Source organism: Equus asinus, chromosome 11, assembly GCF_041296235.1.
Source record: "Equus asinus isolate D_3611 breed Donkey chromosome 11, EquAss-T2T_v2, whole genome shotgun sequence".
Lineage (NCBI taxonomy): Eukaryota > Metazoa > Chordata > Mammalia > Perissodactyla > Equidae > Equus > Equus asinus.
The window spans coordinates 896,823-913,520 of NC_091800.1; the positions used below are offsets into that span (position 1 = coordinate 896,823).

The following is a 16,698-nucleotide window of genomic DNA, read 5'->3' on the forward strand; positions in this document are numbered from 1 at the left end:
ACAGCATCCTAATGGGACTTCCCATACCCACTGTTGCTAAACTACACTGTAGCCAAATTTGCACATTTACTAACATGTAAATCTGATTTCCTATTGACTCATGATAAAGCCCAAAGTTCCAAACACTTGGTCAAAGATCTTTTTGACTGACTGAAGCTCTCCAGCCTCATCTCCCACATTTCTCTCTCTGGACTCTGGACTCCGACAGTCAGTCTTTTCCAGTTTCTCCTGGCGCCATGTTCACCCTCCCCTGCAGGCCTTTGCACTTGCCGTGTCTCCTGCTGGGAGCTTCCTTTCTCCTCACCCTTTACCTGGCTGCCTTGTTGGCATCTTTTTTGCCTCAGCTTAGTATTCCCTCCTCAAGGAGATCTTTCTTTCCTGACCCCGCCCTATGGACAAGGCTGAGAGCTGCTCTTTTTACTCCCACAGCACGCTGTGATTTCTCTACCACCACACTGAGTACTCTAGTATGAAGGTTTTTATGTGCCTCTTAACTCTTACCCAGCTTGAGCAAGGAGCAAAGCAGACATAGGCCTGGAACATCGCAGGAGCTCATTGTACAGGAGAAGGGGAAGTTTCCTTTCTTCCCAAGGGGTAATTTGGCTGTTCAAATATTTTATGGGCGTCTCAAACTCAGCTTGTGAAATATTGAAAGCTGTTTGGGGGGAATGGCAGGGAGCAGCAGTCTCAGTACGTTCTGCCACCAGCGAGAAGGAATTCCATTTTTACAATGTTCCAGGCCCAGTGCGGCAGGGAGTGCCAAGTGACACTGTTCCCACCAGAAAAGCAGTTCCACAAATGCTTCGCTTTGCTCAGGGCTTTTGGTTTCACAAGAAGTGGGTCTTCATTATGGCTGTGTGGAGAACTTGGAGTATGTGAAACAGTATCAGTTCTGAAGATAATCTTCCAGTAGAACTCTACCAGAAAGCTATGGTGGCCAGCACTTACAGACCAGGAAGAATAATTTCCACAGTGTATGACACGTAATGGGGATCACTATGGGCAGTTCAATCTGGGGTTTTATATGGAGTGTTGATAATTTATATACCGACAAGAACAGCTGATAATTAGCGTACAAGCCAATCCAAAATCCTGTGTGTTGAGGCTTAGCCAGGAGATTGCTTATATGGAAGGCAGCTCACCCTGTGTCGTGCCCTGATTATTTTCCAAATCCAAATGTCCCTTGTGCAGATGCATTGGAGCTGCCACTTGACCCTGTCTCCATCATAAAAGAGCTTGTGAAACACACTGAAGGGATGGACCAGTGCTGTTGTGTTAGAGATACGTTGCATGGGCAGGAACGCAGTGATGAGGAAGGCCTGCCCCTACTGATCAGGTTCTGAAGGAAAGCTGGCCTCTCACATGGTCTACACTTCCTGGTAATCAGAGAACATGTGGTGTGTTGATCACGTCTGACTTTTTGGGTAAAATGGAGATGTGTGGGCCTTGTGCCTAGAAAATACAGCTGGTCTCAATACAGTGTAACACAATTCCCTCTTAACACAGACAACTTGCATTTGAATATGCAGATTTAATCTTAATAATAATAATAATAACAATTTTTGCAGTTTTTATTCCCTTCATCCATTAGTTCATTCATTTTTTTCAATATTTATTGGATATTTACTAAATACTGAAATAGCACATGGCAGTTAAGTGTATGTAGCAATCAGCATAGGCTGAGTGATGCTGCAGTACCAAATGGCCGCTACATGTTCCGTTCATTGTAAGTTCATGCCCATCATGGGTTGGCTGTGGCTCATCCAGGTTATCTGCGTTCCAGGACCAAGGCAGAAGGAGCAGCCTTTATCTGATACATGCTGGCTTCATGAGCTGTGATGGACAACATGATGGCCCTCAAATCTCTGTTCAGAAGCACTCACTCGCACATCATTGGTCAAAGTAAGTCACAACGCCCCCTGGTGTCAGTGGAGTGAGATTACAGTCCTTCTGTAATCCCCTCTCCCTGGTAGTAGAAGCAGGAATATTTTGAACAAATGATACAATTTACATCAGTGTAACCACCAGGAGACTCTGGATAAAGAGTTCCCAGTGACAGGATGATTGGTTTTGATGAATGGTTTGGCTCGTTTCACAGCAGGGAGACTTCACAGAATGTGAAGAACTTAAATGGATCTGGCAAAGTTCAGTTTTATTAAGATCATCGCCCTGATATTTTTCTGCCAAAACAGTAGTTTTTCTCTTGCTTTGACCCCTCGCAGCACTGATTTCCAAGGTTCTCCCAGACTGGGTTTGTAGAAGCACAAATGTTTCAAGTTCCTTGCGCACAGCAACCTTTGGGAAGCTGGAAACTTTCGAAAGAAAAGTTTTTCCTGGAATTTGCGAGTCAAATGCTGAGTTTGCCACTCTACTGGCATTATATCTTTTGACTTCATTTATGCAAACGTTTCATGCTTGCAAGGGGTTCGCTCCTAAAGGAAGTAAAGTCTTGAATTCTTACACTGCCAAATTTAATTAAAGTTGCTCATTGCTGATATCCAGCTTAAAACTGGCAAACTTTATTAGTCATTCTATAGAAAAAGTGATGACAGCACACTTTTTTTATAGCACGAATGGGATTTTTTTAAAACTTTATGCAAAACAAAGTAGCCAGTATAATTAGACAGTAATTTGTAACTTCCAACGTAAACATTTTAGGAGCAGTAGTATCAAAAGTGAGTGCTAATTAGAGAGCTCTTAGAGAATATGCGTAAGTGGTAACAGATTGACAAGCTATACCAAACAGCAGGCTATTTATAACTCCATGCTGTTTTTAAATTCTATTTTGTTTAATAGTCTTTGGACAACTCATAAGAGGGGAGAGTTTCACAACTTGATTTGCGGTTTAATTTCTGTAAATACAGCTAAACCTTGCAGATGTGACTGCAGAGCAGCTAGCCGTGATAATTAAAAAGTATTAGTAATTGGATGCCTTTCTGACTAAGTTGTTTGAGATTCTAGTATCTTTTGTGTTCCATCTCCCCAAAGAAAGGATACATAGAAGCATTACTTAATTATGTCTGTAACAATAAAGCGCACTTTGATCAGCAACCTTTCAGGAGCATTTGCCTTGTAGTCATTTATTCAAACAACAAAAAGTCAAGAAATATTTATGAGAAAGGGTAGGGGATTGAGGCACAGACACTCACTTGGGCTGCTGTTGACCCTGTGGACACTTGACCTCTAGTTTCATTAGCAAGGAAATTGTTTAAACATTGACAAGAGGCTGAGATGTGATTTCCTGTCAAGTTTATGCCTTCTTCTGGATTTCTTAGCAAGTAATAAGAAAGAAATTTAGTTCTTGATGGGAAAGGAGACATATCACAATGCGTAAGACTTAGTCTCTTCTCCCACGGTCATGTTCCATGAAAGTAAGTGTCAGAATTAAAGAGATGTGAACGGGAAGGGAGAATGTCTTGTATGACTATTGCTTTTTAAAAAAATAGTTAAAATTCACATAACCATTTTAACCAATCACCACTTTAATGATTTTTAAGTATAAAGTTCAATGCTTTTTAAAACACTCACAATGTTGTGATACCATCCCAACTATCTAATTCTACAATATTTTCATCACTCCAATAAGAAACCACAGACCCATTAAGCAGTCCTTCCTCATTTCTCTCTCCCTCGTGCCCTGGCGAACACTGCTCTTCATTCTGTTTCTGTGAATTTGCCCATTCTAGGTCTTTCAAATATATGGAATCATAAATATGTGGCTTTTTATATCTGGCTTCTTTCACCTAGTATAATGTTTTCAAGGTTCATTCATGATGTAATATGCATCAAAATTTAATTCCATGTTATGGCTGAATAATATTCCATTGTATAAGTATACCACATTTTGTTTATCCATTCATCAATCAGTGGACATTTGGGTTGCTTCCACTTCTTCCTTATAATATGAATAATGTTAACATGAACTTGGTGTACAAGTTATTGTGTAAACATACGCTTTCAGTTCTCTTGGGTATATATCTAAGAGTGAAATTGTTGAGCCCAGTGGTAACTCTAAATTCAACTTTGTGAGAAATTGACAAACCGTTTCCTACAGTAGCTGCACCATTCTACATTCCCCTTATCAGTGTATGAGGATTCTTGTTTCTCCACATTCGCACCAACAATTATTATTTTCTACTTTTTTTTTGGATTAGAGTTATCCTACTGGATGTGAAGTAATAGCTCATTGTGGTTTTGATTTGCAATTCCTTAACGACTAACGACGTTAAATTAGGTATCTTTTCAGGTGTTTATCAGCCGTTTGTATATCTTTTTTACAGAAATGTATATTTAAGTTCATTGTCCATTTAATTTATTTATTATTTAAAAAAATTATTTTATTGAGGTCATATTCTCTTATGACATTGTGTATATTTCAGGTGTATATTATTGTATTTCAGTTTCTGCATAGATTGCCCTGTTGCATCACCGAGAGTCCAGTTTTTATCCATCACCATGTATATTTGTCCCTTTACCCCTTTTCACCCTCCCTCTACTCCCTTGTCCTCTGGTAACTGCTATTCTGTTCTCCTTATCTATGTGTTCGCTTGTTGATCTTCCACATATGAATGAAATCATACAGTATTTGTCTTTCTCTGGCTGACATTTTACTTAGCATAATACCCTCAAGGTTCATCCATGTTGTTGCGAATGAGATGATGTTGTCCCTTTTTATGGCTGCATAGGATTCCATCATATATATATACACCACATCTTCTTTATCCATGCATCCATTGATGGGCACTTGAGTTGCTTCCACATCTTGGCTATTGTGAATAATGCTGCAGTGAACATAGTGGTGCATATATCTTTTTGGATTATTGATTTCATGTTCTTTGGATAAATACCCCCAGTAGTGAGTAGCTGAATCATATGTATTTTTGAGAAAATTCCATACTGTTTTCCATAGCACCTGCACCAGTTTACATTCCCACCAGCATTGTACAAGGGTTGCCTTTTCTCCATGTCATCTCCAGCACTTGTCTTTTCTTGTCTTGTTAATTATAGCCATTCTGATGGGTGTGAGATATCTCATTGTAGTTTTGATTTGCATTTCCCTAGCAATTAGTGATGTTGAACATCTTTTCATGTGCCTGTTGGCCCTCTGTATATGTTCTTTGGAAAAATGTCTGCTCATATCCTCTGCCCATTTTTTTTGATCAGGTTGTTCACCGTTTTGTTGTTGAGTTGCACGGGTTCTTTATATATTTTGGAAATCAACCCCCTTTGTCAGATATATGATTTGCAAATATATTCTCAGAGTTGGTGGATTGTTTTCTCATTTTGTTGATGGTTTTCTTTGCCTTGCAGAAGCTTTTTAGTCTGATGTAGTCTCATTTATTTATTTTTCCTCTTGGTTCCCTTGCCTGAGTAGATATGGTATTCAGAAAGTTGCTGTTAAGACTAATGTCAGAGAGTGCATTGCCTATATTTTCATCTAGAAGTTTTATGGTTTCAGGTCTTACATTCAAGTCTTTAATCCATTTTGAGTTAATTTTTGTGTATGGTGTAAGATAACAGCCTACTTTCATTTTTTTGCATGTGGCTCTCCAGTTTTCCCAACACGATTTATTGAAGAGACTTTCCTTTCTCCATTGTATGTTCTTTGTCTCCCTTGTGGAAGACTACCTGTCCACAGATGTGTGGAATTATTTCTGGACTCTTGATTATGTTCCATTGATCTGTGTGTCTGTTTTTGTGCCAGTACCATACTGTTTTGATGACTATAACTTTGTAGGATATTTTGAATTCAAGGAGTGTGATACCTCCACATTTGTTCATTTTTCCTCAGGATTGTTTTGTATATTCAGAGTCTTTTGTTGTTCCATGTATATTTCAGGATTCTTTGTTCTATTTCTGTGTAGAATGTCATTGGGATTCTGATTGGGATTGCATCGAATCTGTAGATTGCTTTAGATAATATGAGCATTTTAACTACATTTATTCTAATCCAGGAGCATGGAATGTCTTTCAATTTCTTTATGTCTTCTTCAATTTCTTTCAATAATGTCTTATAGTTTTCAGTGTATAGGTCTTTCACCTCCTTGGTTAAATTTATTCCTAGGTATTTCATTATTTTTTTGTTACAGTTGTAAATGGGATTGTATTCTTGATTTCTCTTTCTGCTAGTTTGTTGTTAGCGTATAGAAATGCAACTGATTTTTGTATGTTTATTTTGTACTCTTCAAATGTACTGTATTCATTGATTATTTCTAACAGATTTTTGTGGATTCTTTAGGGTTTTCTATGTATAGAATCATGTCATCTGCAAATAGTGACAGTTTTACTTCTTCCTTTCCAATTTGAATCCCTTTTATTGCTTTTTCTTGCCTAATTGCTCTGGCTAAAACTTCCAGCACCATATTGATTAAAAGTGGTGAGAGTGGCAATCCTTGTCCTGTTCCTATTCTCAGAGGAACAACTTTCCACTTTTTCACCATTGAGTATGATATTCGCTGTGGGTTTGTCATATATGACCTTTAATATGTTGAGGTACTTTCCTACTATACCCATTTTATTCAGAGTTTTTAATCATAAATGGATATTAATCTTGTCAAATCCTTTCTCTGCATCTGTTGAAATGATCGTGTGATTTTTATTCTTCATTTTGTTAATGAATTTTGTTAATAATGAATTTTGTTAATTAATCATTGATTGACTTGTGGATGTTGAACCATCCTTGCATCCCTGGAATAAATTCCACTTGATTGTAGTGTATAATCATTTTAATGTATAGTTTTATCTGATTTGCTAATGTTTTGTTGAGGATTTCTGCATCATTGTTCATCAGTGGTATCAGCCTGTAATTTTCCTTTTTTGTGTTGTTCTTGTCTGGTTTGGTACCAGGGTAATGTTGACCTCATAAAAGGAGTTAGGAAGCATTCTGTCCGCTTCTCTATTTTGGAATAGTTTAAGAAGGATAGGTATTAAATCTTTGAATGTTAGAATTTACTGGGGAGGCCATCTGGTCCTGAACTTTTGTTTTTTGGGAGGTTTTTGATTACTGTTTCAATCTTGTTATTTGTGCTTGATCTATTCAGGTTCTCTATTTATTCTTGATTAATTTTTGGGAGGTTGTATGATTCTAAGAATTTATCCATTTCTTCTAGACTATCCAATTGCTTGGTGGATAGCTTTTCAAAGTATTCTTTTATAATCTTTTTTATTTCTGTGGTGTCCATTGTAATTTCTCTTACTTTGTTTTTCATTCTATTTATTTGAATTTTCTCTTTTTTTCTTAGTGAATCTTGCCAAGAGTTTGTCATTTTTATTATCTTCTCAAAGAATCAGCTCTTAGTTTCATTGATCTTTCTATTGTGTTTCAGTCTCTATTTCATTTATCTCTGCTCTGATTTTTATTGTTCCCTTTCTTCTACTGACATTTAGCTTTGTTTGCTCTTCTTTTTCTAGTTATTTTAGGTATAGTGTAAGATTGTTTGTTTGAAATTGTTCTTGTTTTTTGAGGTAGTTCTGTATTGCTGTAAATTTCCCTCTTAGTACTGCTTTGGATGCATCCCATAAGTTTTGGTATTTTGTATTTCCATTTTCATTTGTCTCTAGGTATTTTTTGATTTCTTCATTGATCCAATAGTTGTTCAGAAGCATGTTAGTTAGTCTCCACATATTTATGACTTTCCCAGTTTTTTTCTTGTAGTTGATTTCTAGTTTCATACCATCATGGATGGAAAAGATGGTTGATGTGATTTCAATCTTCTTAAATTTTTTTAGTTGTGCTTTGTTTTCCAACACATGGTCTATCTTTAAGAATGCTGACTGAGCACTTGAGAAGAATGTATATTCTACTGCTTTTGGATGGAAAGTTCTATATATATCTACTAAGTCTATCTGCTCTAGTGCTTCATTTAGGGCCACTCTTTCCTTGTTGACTTTCTATCTGGATGATCTATTCATTGATGTAAGTGGGGTGTTAAGGTGCCCTACTATTATTGTGTTGCGGTCAATTTCTCCCTTTAAGACTGTTAATGGTTGGTTCATATACTTTCCTGCTCCTGTGTTAGGTGCATATATATTAATGTTATGTCTTCTTAGTGGAATGTCCCTTTTGTCATTATCTAATACCCATCTTTGTATCTAGTTATCTTTCTGATCTTGAAGTCTGTTTTGTCTGAAACAGGTATCACTACATCCACTTCCTTTTGGTTGCCATTTTCTTGGAGTATCATCCTCCATCCCTTCACTCTGAGCCTACATTTGTCTTTAGAGCTGACATGTGTTTCCTGGAGGCAGAATATTGTTGGGTCTTGTTTTTTAATCCATCCAGCCACCCTGTGTCTTTTGATTGATTAATTTAATCCATTTACATTTAGAGTGATTCTTGATATGTGAGGGTTTAATACTGCTATTTATCTTTTGTTTTCCGGTTGATCTATGTTTCCATTGTTTTCCTTCCCTGGTGTTTCTGTCTGTCATTTCAGTTAGGTGGCTTTGTGTGATTGTTTTCTCAGTTTCCTCTTTATTTATGATAGGTGACTCTGCTCTGATTTTTTGTTTCGTGGTTACCATGGAGTTTGTATAAAAGATCTCATAGATGAGATAGTCCTTTTTCTGATAGCCTCTTATCTCCATCAGCCTAAGCAGCTTTCATCTCTTTCCTCTTCACCTTCTATGTGTTTGTTGTCACAAATCATTCTTTTTCATGTTGTGAGTTTGTGGCAAAGTTGAAGTGGTTATATTTATTTTTGACACTTTGTTTCCCTTTGTCATTTAGAACCTATAACCTTTGTTGTTTACTAAGCTATTCTGATATAGAGCAGTAATTTTCTGATTTTGCCTGTCCATTTATCTCTTTGCTCAAAGTTTTGTAAACTTTTGTTTTCTTGCTTTAGGTAGGAGGGCTCCTTTCAACACTTCTTGTAAGGCAGGCCTAGTGGTAGTGAACTCCCTCAGCTTTGGTTTCTCTGGGAAAGGTTTTATTTCTCCATCATTTCTGAAGGACAGTTTCACTGGATTGCTGTCAATTTTTCTGGATAGAGTTTTCTTGGCTGGATAGAGTTTCCAATTCCTGGATAGAGTATTCTTGGCTGATAGTTTTTGTCCTTCAGTATTTTGAATATGTCACTCCACTCTCTCCTAGCCTTTATGGTTTCTGCTGAGAAGTCTACCGAAAGCCTTATGGAGTTTCCTTTGTAGATTCTTTTCTTCCATCTTGCTACCCTTAATATTTTTTCTTTGTCCTTAACTTTTGACAGTTTTGATATTACATGCCTTGGAGAAGGTCTTTTTGCGTTGAGGTAATTAGGAGTTCTATTAGCTTCTTATACTGCTATGTCTAGTTTCTTCTCCAGGTTTTGGAAGTTCTCAGCTCTTATTTCTTTGAACAAGCTCTCTGCTCTTTGCTCCCTCTCTTCTCTTTGTGGAATACCTATAATCCTTGTATTACTTTTCCTAATTGAGTTGGATATTTTTTGAAGAATTTCTTAAATTTTTTACGTCTTAGTTCTCTCTCCTCCCCCACTTGAATCATTTCTAGGTTTCTTTCTATCTCTGAGCTCACTAATTCTCTCCTCTGTGTGGTCTGCTCTATTTTTAATACTTTCTACATTATTTTTAATCTCATTAATTGTGTTCCTCATCTCCAGAAATTGTTTGTTTTTTTTTCTTTTAGAGTTTCAGTCTCTTTGGTGACATACTCCTTCTGTTCATTAATTTTATTCCTGAGCTCATTGAACTATCTTTCTGGATTTTCTTGTAACTTATTGAGTTCCTTCATGACAGCTATTTTGAATTTGCTGTCAGATTGTAATCTTCTGTGACTTCATGTTTGATTTCTAGAGAGTTGTCATTCTCCTTCTGTTCTGCTGTGTTACTGTAGTTCCTCATGGTGTTTGATGAATTGATCCTCTGCTGGCACCTTTGTGGTAGTAAACACCTTTCTTATTTGGGTAAGGCTTGGTTACATTTGTTCTGAGCTTCTTCTGGTTGTACCTGAGAGCCTGCACTTCCCACCCTCCATTGCCTCTACTAGAGGTATTGTCAGTACCCTCCTTGTGCTACTTGTGACTCTGACGTTGTTGGTGTCTTGCTGCTTCTGATGTTGCTGCAATCTCAGGTGATGCCACCGGCGTCACCAGGCATTGAGCACTTCTGCTTCCAGGGTCACCTGGGTTTCATGTTCCTCTGCTGGCTCTCTGTGGGCTCTCTGCTGGCTTGGGTGCTGCTGCCCTGTGCACTGCCTGTGCTTCTGATCCTGGGTTGTCCGTGGGTGCTGTTTGTACTACTTCTAGGGGTGCTGGGTTCATGGGTGTTGCTGTTGCTGCTGGGATCCCAGGGATCCAGGGACTTGTTTGCAGCCCCTGCTGCTGGTGGAGCTGGTGTCAGGGATCCCAGCACTGGGGGCTGGGTCACTGGTTCTTCTGTGGTTCCTGAAGCCTCTGACACAGGTTCCACTTGCCACTGCTACAGTGTATTAGGGACTAAGCAGGTAGACATTTTGGTTACTGCTTTCTGTGCTGCCTCTGGTCTCTGGTGCTAGCTGTTCTGTTTTGAGAAGTCAGGTCAGGGGGCCCTGCTTCACCTGGGAAAATCTGAGTTTTGTATATATTCCTTAGTATTGGAAGACCTGGCCGCTCCTATGGGAGGCTGAGGGGACATGTTTTCTGGATCCACTGGAAGATGGGCAAGAGCAAGCCATGCCCACTTTCTCTGCCCCCACCACAGCTGCTCATAGTTGCATGGGCTGAATCTACTGAGATGTGGGCAGAGAGCAAGCTGCATCCATTTTCTCCACCCCTGCCACAACTGTTTGCAGGTGTGGGGTCAGGATCTGCTAGGAGATGGGCAGAGAGAAAGCCTTGCCTGCTTTTTTTCTCTTTGTTTTCTGCCCCCACTGTGGCCACTTGCAGGCATGTTCGCCAGTATAAGTCTCTTCACCCTGGATCTCTGCTGTTGGAGGACAGGGAGGGGAGCTCCTCCTCTAGTTCTACTGCCTCCTGCTGGTCCAGTCCATTTACTTTCAGATGTATAGAAGTGTGGATCTCTTAGGTGTCCTGTTGTGCTATGTAGGGAACCTTCTGTTGGTCAATGGATGTCTGATTGGTTGTAACTTAGAGGAGAGAAACAAAGGGAACAACTCACTCTTCTGTGATGCTGACATCACTCTCATTGCCCATTGAAAAAGTAAGGTTGTTTTCCTCTTTGTTGTTGAATTGTAAGAGTTCTTTGTCTACTTTGGATATTAATAACTTGTCAAATAAATGATTTGTAAATATTTTATTCAATTCTGTAGGTACTTTTTTCTCTATCTCGATGTTGTCCTTTGATGAACCAAAGTTTTAAATTTTGATGAAGTCTAATTTATCTATTTTTCTTTTGTTGCTTTTACTTTTGGTATCATATCTAAGAATCCATTGACCAATCCAAAGTCATGAAGATTTACTGCAATGTTTTATTCTAAGTTTTATAGCTTTAGCTCCTACATTTAGGTCTTTGATCTGTTTTGAGGTAATTTTTGCGTGTGGTATGTGGTAGGGGTACGACTTCATTCTTTTGCATGTGGATATCCTGTTGTACCAGCACTATTTGTTGAATAGACTATTCTTTCCCCATTGAATGGCTTTGGCAGTCTTTTGAAAATCACTTGGCCGGGGATATAAGGGTTTGTTTCTGGACTGCCAATTCTATCCTATTGACCCATATGTCTATCCTTAGGCCAGTACCACACTTTTTGATTACAGTAGCTTTGTAGTCAGTTCTGAAATTGGGAATGTGAGTCCTCCAACTTTGTTCTTCCTTTTCTAACATTATTTTGGCTATTCAGGATCACTGGCGATTCCATATGAATTTTAGGATCAGCTTGTCCGTTTTTGCAACAAGGTAGCTGAAATTTTGATACAGATGTCGTTGAATCTGTAGACGACCTTGGGTAATATTGCCATCCTAATATTAATTCTTCCAATCCATGGATTTCCTTTGTTTAAGATTCATCCTAATTCATTCACTGATGTCTTGTATTTTTCATTGTACAAGTTTTGCACCTCCTTGGTCAAATTTATTGCTAGTTTTTACTCTTTCAGATGCTATTGTAAATAGAATTGTTTTTTAATTCCAATTTTGGATTATTCATTGCTAGTGTATGGAAATGCAACTGAATTTTGTATATTGACTTTGTATTTTGCCACTTTTCTGTATTGTTATGGATTGACAAACTTGTTTATTAACTTTAATATTTTTTTGTGTGGTTTCTTTAGGATTTTCTATATATAAGATCATGTAATCTGTGGATAGAGAGAGTTTACTTCATTCTTTCCAATTTGGATACCTTTCCTTTCTTTTTCTTTCCTGCTTGCCTTGGCTAGAACTTCCAGTACAATGTTGAATAGAAGTGACGAGAGCAGACATCCTGTTCTTATTCCTGATTTTAAGTGAGAAATCTTTAAGTCTTTCACCATTAAGTATGATGTTAATTGTGGGTTTTGCATAGATACATTTTTCAGGATTGAAGAAGTTCACTTTTGTTTCTAGTTTGAATATTTTTATCATGAATAGTATTGGATTTTGTCAAATATTTGTCTGCATTGTTATGGACTAAAATATGTCCCCACCAAATTCCTATGTTGCAGCCCTAACCCATGATGTGACAGTATTTGGAGAAAGCCTTTAGGAGGTGATTGAAGTTAACTGAGGTCTTCAGGATGGGGCCCTGATCCAGTAGTGCTGACGTGTTTATAAGAAGAGGAAGCAACACGAAAAGTGTGCACACAGAGGTATAAGGCCATCTGAAGACACAGTGAGAAGGTGACCATCTGCCAGGCAGGAAAAAGGTCTCAGAGGAACCCAACTCCACTGGTACCTTGATCTTGAGCTTCCAGCCTCCAGAACTGTGAGGAAGTAAATTTCTGCTGTTTAAGCCCCCCAGTCTGTGGTACTCAGTTATGGCAGCCCGAGCAGATGAAGACATGCATCAGTTGTAATGATCATGTGGTTTTGTTCTTTCACCCTATTAATACAATGTATTATATTGAGATTTTCATATTTTCAACTACCTTTGCTTTCCTGGGATAAATCTCACTTGCTCATTGTGTCTAACCTTTTAATATGCTGCTGGGTTTGGTTTGCTAGTATTTTGGGGGGATTTTTGTTTCTATATTTATAATGCATATTGCTCTGTAGTTTTATTTTCTTGTGATTTCTTTGTCTGTCTTTGATTTCAGGGTAATACTGGCTTCATAGAATGAGTTGGGAAATGTTTCCCACTCTACTATTTTTTGGGAGGGTTTGTGAAGAATTTGTATTAATATTTCTTTAAGTGTTTGGTAGAATTCAGCAGTGCAGCTATCTGAAACAGGGCTTTGTGGAAAGTTTTCCTGATTACTAATTTAATCTCTTTATTTCTATAGGTCTCTTTAGATTTTGTATTTCTATTTGAGTACATTTGGATAGGTTGTATATTACTGGAAACTTGCCCTTTCTGTCTGTTGCCTACAGTTGTTCATCAAATTCTATTTTAATCCTTTTCATTTCTGTAGAGTCAGTCAGTTGTAATGTCCTCATTTTCACTCGATTTTAGCAATTTGAGTTTTCTCTCTTTTACTCTTAGTCTGGCTAAAGGTATATTAATTTTACTGTTCTTTGTGAATCAACTTTTGGTTTCGTTGCTTCTCTCTATTGTTTTTTAATTCTCTATTTTCACTTATCTCCATTATAATCCTTATTATTTCCTTCTTCTATTTGCTTTGAGTTTAGTTTTATCTTCTTTTTCTAGTTCTTTAAGGTAGAATGTTTGCTTATTTATTTGAGATTCTTTTGTCTTTAAATGTAGGCTTTTATAGTTATAAATGTTCCCCTGAGCACTGCTATTGCTGCATCCCCTAAATTTTGGTATGTTGCATTTTAATTGTCATTTGACTGAAAGTATTTTCCAATTTCCCTTGTGAGTTTTTCCGACTTTGTTGTTTAAGAGAATGTTGTTTAATTTCCACATATTTGTGAATTTTCCAGATTTCCTTCTGTTATTTATTTCTAATATTATTCCATTGTAGTTAGAGAAGATACTTTGTTTGATTTCAATCATTTTAAATTTCAGACTTTTTAAATAGGCTAACATATGGTCTATCCTGGAGAATATTCCATGTGCACTTGAGAAAAATGTGTGTTCTTCTATTTTTGCATGGAGTGTCTGTTGGATGTAGTTGGCATATATATTGTTCAAGTTGTCTATATGCTTGTGATCTTCTGTGTATTGTTCTGTCAATTATTAAAAGTAATGGGGAACTGATATCTTCAATTGTTATTGTTGAACTGTGTATTTCCCCTTTCAATTCTGCCACTTTCTGCTTCATGTATGTGGGGCTCTGTTGTTAGGTGCATATATGTTCATAATTGTTTCTTCCTGATGGTTGACCCTTTTATCATTATATAATGTCCTTCTTTTTCTCTTGTAACAAAGTTTTTGTCTTCTGATATTAATATAGACACTCAAGCTTTCTTAGTTTACTGTTTTTGTGAAATATCTTTTGGATTCTTTCACTTTCAAGTTACTTGTGTCTTTGGATCTAAAGTGAGTTTCCTGTAGATAGCATCTAATTGGATCATTTTTGTTTATTCATCCTGCCAATGTCTGCCTTTTAACTGGAGGATTTAATCTATTTACATGTAATGTAATTACTTATAAGAAAGACTTGCTTCTATTTTCCTATTTATTTTCTGTATGTTTCATATCTTTTTTTGGGGGGGCCATCATTTCTTCTATTAATGCCTTTTCTGTTAGATAATTTTTAGTGTACCATTTTGATTCTCTTCTCTTAAGTTATTTTCTTAGTGGTTACCCTGGGAATTGCAGGTAACATTTGTAACAATTAATTTATAACACTCTTCTTCTAATTAATACCAACTTAGTTTCAATAATATGTAAAATTTTGCTATATAGCTTCATTCCCCTCTTTATGTTGTCACAAATTTCATCTTTATACATTTGTACATTATGTGCCCATGAACATGGATTTATAATTACTGTTTTATCTAGTTGTCTTTTAAATTATATAGAAAAAATAAGTTACAAATAAAACAAAAATTCATATTGACTTTTATAATTATCTGTATAATTGCCTTTATTAGTGTTCTTTATTTCTTCATGTATATTTCAGCGTATTCAGTTATTGTCTAATGTCCTTTTTTTCATCCTGAAGACTCCTTTTAGCATTTTTTATAGGATAGATCTGCTACATACAAACTCTCTGTTTTTGTTTACTGGAAAGTCTTAATTTCTTCTTTGTTTTTGAATGATAGTTTTGCCAGATATAGAATTTTTGACTGACAGTCTTTCTTTCAGCACTTTGAATGTGTCATCCTACTGCCTTCTGGCCTTTATGGTTTCTGATGAGAAAGCAGCAGTCAGTCTTATTGAGAATCACTTGTGTGGACGTCACATCTCTTCTGCTGCTTTCACAGTTCTCCCTTCGTCTTTGAGTTTTAAGATTTTGCTGTGGATCTCTTTGAGTTAGTCTTACCTGGGATTCATTGAGCTTCTTGGAAATGAGGGTTAATGTTTTTCATCAAATTTGGGAAAATTTTGCTTGGTGGTTCCCAGAAAGACCAAATCAAAGAGTTTGCTTTTATTTAATCTACTTCAGACTCTCCCAGAGATGAGACAGCTACCCAGGGGCATTTATCAAAAATATTTGAAGGCAAATGTATTAGCTTCCACTACCAGGGACAAGGGATAACAGTTGAGGAAAACAATAGACAAATCAAAAAGCTTAGAAATTATCTCTTCAAATATTATCTCTGCCATTTTTCTCTCTCCTCTCTTTGTGTAACTTCCACTATGCATAAGTTGGTATGCTTGATGTTGGACTTCAGCTCTCTTGGGCTCTGTTCATTTTTTTCATTGTGTGCCTCAAATTGGGTAATTTCAATTGACCTATCTGGTTCTTTCTTATGCCTACTCGAATATTCTGTTGAACACATCTAGTAAAGTTTGCATTTCCATTATTGTAATTTTCAACCCCAGACTGTTTATGTGGTTCATTTGTATAGTTACTTTCTTTTTTTTAATATTCTCTATTTGGTGAGACATAATTCTCATGGTTTCCTTTAGTTTTTTGTACTTGATTTTCTTTAACAGTTTGAACATATTTAAAAATGTTGATTTGAAGTCTTAGTCTAATAAAAGCAACAGTTTAGCTTCATCAGTGATAATTTCTGTCAATTTGATTTTTTCCATGGTGTGGGCAATCATCTCTTGTTTCTTTGCATGCCTCATAACTTACTTTGTTGCAAACTGGACCTTGTGGATACTATAAAGTGGCAAGTCTGAAAATGAGGTTATCTCCCCTCCCCAGGGTTTGCTTTTGCTCCCTGTTGTAGTTGTTGTTTGTTTAGTTAATTTTGGACCTAATTTTGTAAAGTCTGTATTCTTTGTCATGTGTAGCAACTGAAGGCAGCTACCAATTCAACGGAGATGTCCTTAAACCCTAGAAATGGGGTGAAATAAATCCCTTGTCATTTATTACAGCTCTGTTTGTGTTATGCTGATGCTGTTAACAGTGAGCCTGGCCATTTACACCTCGACTATAGCCTTCACTTCCTTCCAGAGCCTGAAAGTCATCCAGAGGGGAGAACTTAGGTCTTTGTCAAGTTTTTTCTGAGAATATGCCAGCCCATGGCATGTGTATGGCCTCCTCAATTCCCAGGAGTAAGTGAGTGCTTTTCAAAGCCCTTATTTTCCAAAGTGTCTCATGC

The 16,698-nt window shown here is 37.1% G+C and overlaps 1 long non-coding RNA gene across 2 annotated transcripts in view; it reads left to right on the top strand.

Moving 5' to 3' along the window:
* LOC139046547 (uncharacterized) overlaps positions 1-12,946 on the top strand; it is a 39,489-nt gene extending 26,543 nt beyond the window's left edge. Inside the window, exons 1-3 of one of the 2 annotated variants that reach the window (XR_011506684.1) lie at positions 1,249-1,379; positions 1,784-1,902; positions 12,579-12,946. This is a non-coding gene — a long non-coding RNA (uncharacterized lncRNA). Of the gene's footprint in view, positions 1-1,248; positions 1,380-1,783; positions 1,903-12,578 lie in introns of those variants that run through there. The other variant, XR_011506685.1, reaches the window with a different exon arrangement.
* Positions 12,947-16,698: the final 3,752 nt, after the last annotated feature.